This window comes from Parus major, chromosome 20 (genome assembly GCF_001522545.3).
Source record: "Parus major isolate Abel chromosome 20, Parus_major1.1, whole genome shotgun sequence".
In the NCBI taxonomy this organism is placed as follows: Eukaryota; Metazoa; Chordata; class Aves; order Passeriformes; family Paridae; genus Parus; species Parus major.
The window spans coordinates 13210555-13215506 of record NC_031788.1 but is presented as its reverse complement, the minus strand read 5'-3'; the positions used below and the strand labels follow the sequence as shown (position 1 = coordinate 13215506).

Here is a 4952-nt window from a genome sequence, read left to right as displayed (position 1 = left end):
AGGGAAGGGAAGGGAAGGGAAGGGAAGGGAAGGACTCAGCACAGCCCTTGCAGTGTTCTGTGGCACTTTGGGCAATACTTTCTCCAAGTTTTGCATCAATAACTGCACTCCTTAGAGGTGGAGAGGAGAAACTCAGGAGATCAAACCTGGCACGAGGCTCTGCACATCTCCTGTTACACACAGCAGCCTGATCTGCGGAAGCATATTCATTATTTCACATTTTTCCTCCTTCAAATGGTGGCACTGCTTGTTTCAGAAGCAGAACTGACACTCTTCAGTGCTCATCGCTACAGATGTTAGAGAGATTCTTTAATGTTGGAAGGAAACACAAACCTCCTAATGGAGATCTTGGCAGCTAAGTGAAAGGAAAATAAGATTGCTTTAAAATATATTTATAGGTCTTTTAACACATATATACTCTGACAGTGATCTGGGAGTTTAAAAAGTCTATTATTAAATTTGTTTTAACACCTCTGTTTACAAAGTTTTGTGTGTTCCTTTCGTTACCTGCTTCATGTAGTAAAATTCCAGGTTTTCCATTGCATTTGGACAAACCTCAGCTTATTTTCATGAACCTCTTGGAAACTTTATCCCAAGTTAAAATAAACCCAGAGCTAGTGCTGAGTTTAACCCTTTGCCACGAGATGAAGCCCAGTGTTTACAGCCTCCAGGGAGCTCTTAGATCTTCATTTCTGTTTATATCTGATAATTTCAAGCTGTCTGTGACACAGCAGTTCCTGAGGTGAGCAGAGCATGATCCACACCTGCCCTCTCACTCCCACATCTGCTGCACTTTAATCCAATAAAGTTCAAACCCGTGGCTGTGGCTGCCAGGTTGTCCTGGTTATCCCAAAACCTTCATTCCCATTTCTGCTGGAAGCCTCCAGTGTCAGACAGGGACAGGATAAACCATCTGTAAGGGTTTTTTATGGCTTTCCCTCTAACACCAGGCACTGGCTGGGGTCTTCAGGAAACTTCACCCACACATCTGGTTCCAGGTGGAAATTCTGCCTTAGAACATGCCAAGTTCTGAGGTATCTTCCCATTCCAGAGGAGCTGACAGCCCCAGTCAAACCCCTCTAAATGTGCCCTGGATTTCCCATGAATTATTCAGTCTGCAAATAATTTATTAGGTGAATTTAACCCCCTTTTTCTGTTCACAGATTGCCCCTGAGCATCTTTCAGCTTTCTCTTTGAAATTATTAAGTGGGTATTTTTAATGAATAATTTTGAGGATCAGGCTCTCCACGACACAGAACTGCTCAGATCTGTCTGAGGGGCCTCTGTGCTGCTGTTCAGGTGTCACAGGGCTGGGGGTCTGCCTCAGAAACCTCAAAAAAGGCTGAGGAGACAGGTCAGAGCTGCAGCATTTGTGGTTCTCAGAGCCTGGGAGATGGCCCAGCAGCAGAGCAGCCACAGCCCTGGCTCCTCACCTGGCTGGGAATCCTGTCCTCAGGGGACACCAACAGCTCTGAGGGTGCTGGGCCCCAAACAACCAGCAAAGGTCCTTGGCAGCATCCTCAGAGTGCAGAAATGAACAGAAATGTGGTTTGGAGCTGCACAGAACAGAGCCAGGAGCTTCTGCCAGAGGTTTCCCTGCTTGACAGGAGCAGCAGGAGCTCCAGGGAGCTGATAGGAAATCCAGAGCTAGCAGAAACTCTCCAAAACTCTCAGCAAGGTCACGGAGCAGGCTTTGGTTTGGGTTGGTGGAAGCCACAGATGCCCTCCCAAATAACTCCATTCATTGGGAATAAGAACAGAGGGAAGATGGAGTGGAAAAGAGCAGCATCAAAAGTGCCAGCACCAGGAAAAGATAAAACCAAATCAGTATTCAAATTACATGCGTGTCTCAATTTTGCTTTGTTATTGTGTCACTATTTTGAAAAGCCCAAATTATGCTCATAAAAACTTAAGCTATCCATACATATGTATGAAAGTGCTCAGCTTCAGCAGGGCTAAGACAGACAAATCTGGGAGTGGGATTCTTTTCAGGCTGGGAGAAGCAAATAATAATCAAGTGTAGTTGAGTTGTGTGAGATATTGGGCCTGGAACCACCTCCTTTGTCTTGTTCTCCTCCAAGAGATGAGGAGGAGTCTGAAGGAATTTTGCTGTCCCAGCTGGGGACTCATTCCAGAATCCAGTGAGGACAGTGGCAAATTGGCATTGAATTCAGTGGCTGGGACTGGGCTTTGTTCACATCCTGCTGCAGTAGCTCAGCCTTGTCCTGACACAAGTTCCTCAGGAGTTTGGGGATGGAGCAGTTCCTGTAGGACGGCTTTGACAAGTGGGAAATTCCAAACATGTTTAGTTGTAAATTTATAATGGAGATGTAATTTATATAATAATGCTTTCTCCACAGTTGGATGGATCTCATCTTGAAGATGAGATCTTTTTTCTCCCTGTTGTTTAGTTTTTTTTGATATTCACTTCTCATTCCATAAAGGCATGGAAAAGTTATTTACACAGAAACAAAGCCAGCCTCAAACGTGCCTGTTGAAAGCATTTCTGTGCGAGAAGGAAAAGCCACGGGAGCATATGTTACAGGAAATAAAAATAAAGCAAGAAGAGCAGCTGAAGAGGAGGGAAAGGAAGATGTCAGTGGTGCCTGTGTCACCCCCAGCAGCAGCCCCAGAGCTGGGGGACTGCAGGGGAGCTGTGGGGGTGACAGCAGCCACGGGGATCATGTCCCTGCAAAGCTGAGCAGACAGGGAAACCACACAATTCCAAAGGGAACTGGGACATTTGTGGTGTTGGAAAGCACAGAATGCCTTGGAGGATGCCCAGCAGCACGGGGAGGTGACAGCTGCTAAAGGCAAGAGGGGAGCAAACACACAAATTGAGGTGAATTTCTCTTTGCTTTCCCATTCAAACCAGGTCAATCCAGAACTGAGTGTTTGACTCCCCCCACCTCAATCTGCTTTAACAGAAACACAAAACCCCAAAGCCCTGGGACTCCCCCAGCCCTTGTCCACCTCCAGCTCTGATCTTACAGCACTGGCACTCAGAAACCCTCGCAGGGACGTGGCTGATGGCAAACATGGCTGGGTGGAGTTCATCTGTCCCTGCTGAGCAGCAGCGTCCCAGTGCTGAGCAGTGATTTACCTGGCACTGTCATCACTGCTGCAGCTCTCCTCTGCTAAAACACCTCCAGGCTCCTCTCCCTGGCCTCTCCTCTGGGACAGGGAAAGGATTCACAGCCTCTCCCTCCTCCTCTTGCCTTCAGGACATCCATTCTGCACAAACTTCCCACTGTTGGAAAGGCAAGGCTTGGCTCAGTGTGGGAGCTTTGACTCTAATTCAGAGAACTCAAGGCAAAGCAGCACAAATCTATAAAACCATTACCAGGTTTGCTAAATGGACATATTTCACCACTTTTCCAAACTTTGGTGACTGAATTGTCTTGGAACGCAGCCCCAGGTTTGATTAGAGCCTTGTAAGATAAATATTGAATAATAACACCTGTAATAAAAATGGGGAGCGTAGCTCCACCCCTTCCTTCAGGAAAATTTTATCCCACTAAATGATTGCAAAGTAGCCCCAATTCCAAGAGCCTCTGCTTCAATCTTCAGCACATTTCTGGGGAAGATTAGAATATTCTCCCCTGTTCTGTGATGAATTAGCTGTGTTTGGTCATATTTTGTGAGGGGGGCAGGGGGAATTACCATATCACTATATGCACAAGAGATCAAATGTATGATTAAAAATATTTATAATACTGATGTGGAAAAGAATGATATGTTAAACAGATAAGCGTATAATAATGCATGTCTTACCCATAAAATTTAATTTATCCCTTGGGCAGGGCATAAACTTTGCTCAAGAACAACATGTTTTCCATCTATAGATTGCAGAGCTAAACTGCTTAATTTTACAGCAAATTGATCACTGCTGTAATATTTCAGGAGCAAAATGATCCTCAACAGTCAGTTCAGTTTCAAAAGCCCAAATTTATAGTTCTGCCTCTGATTTAGTGATAAGGTTTTTTAACATATTGGGCATTTCATCACTTTCTATCGGGAGTCAGCGTTGCACCAACAAAGAAATATTTTTTGAAATCAACAACAACAACAATAAAAAAAGGGCCATAAATAATATACATCCAACTGACAGAAGAGTTTAATATTCCCTTCAGACTGGGAGGAGATTACTCAGGTTCCTGTCCTTGTAAACACTCGTCCTGTACAGGGGATGTGCTGCTCTGCTCCCTGGCTGGAATCGCTCCCAAATCCCTTCCCAACTGCTCAGGAAATGATTCCACTCATTTCCCTGAGTGGCCCAACTTCATTTCACCCAGTGCTAATAAAATTTAGTGGATCTAAAGTTACTTGACACTTTTGATATGTTTAAAATAAATGTAGAGAGATTTAATGATGTGAAAGTTCATGACTCAGTAAAAATTGCTCCCTAGCCGGGGTCTGAGGATAGACACCTATAAAACCAAATTATTATAATCACAGGAGCCAGGAGAAAAAAGTAGGCCCTGCTGAGCTCTATTCATGGAGTTTTTGCATTCATTATGCTCCTTCTAGTTATGAAACAAAGGGACCAGGTAGGCTGAAATCTCAGAAGGTTTTCTCAAGTAATTCTTTGCAGCAGCTTTTTGTGATTACTACGGTGAATTTTTAGAAATCCGATCCACGTGGCAGGAGGAGAGGAACGAGGCAGGTCTGCCTCACCTCTGTGGTTGTGAGTGCTCATTCTTGAGCAATAACTCATTAATTAGGGACACTGGCAAAGGGAAAGCGAGGGCTTGGGGTGGATTTGCTCTCTGGAGCAGAGAGCATTGCTCAGCTGCCTCTGGCACGAGTGGCTGGGAAATGTCCCAGGCAGAGGCTTCGTGTGTGATGCACAGGGCAGGATTTCGAGGCTGAGTCCTCTGGGTGTGACAGAGGAGAGGAGCAGCTTCCCAAGCCCCAGAGCTGCCCCATCCCTGCTGGCCCTGCCCAGCAGC

At 45.4% G+C, this 4952-nt stretch overlaps 1 long non-coding RNA gene across 1 annotated transcript in view; it reads right to left on the bottom strand.

Annotated features, from left to right (window-relative positions):
* Window positions 1-7: 7 nt before the first annotated feature.
* Window positions 8-4952, bottom strand: part of LOC107213210 — a 27544-nt gene continuing 22599 nt past the window's right edge. Inside the window, exon 5 of the long non-coding RNA XR_004500023.1 lies at window positions 8-3250. This is a non-coding gene — a long non-coding RNA (uncharacterized LOC107213210). The remainder of the gene's footprint in view (window positions 3251-4952) is intronic.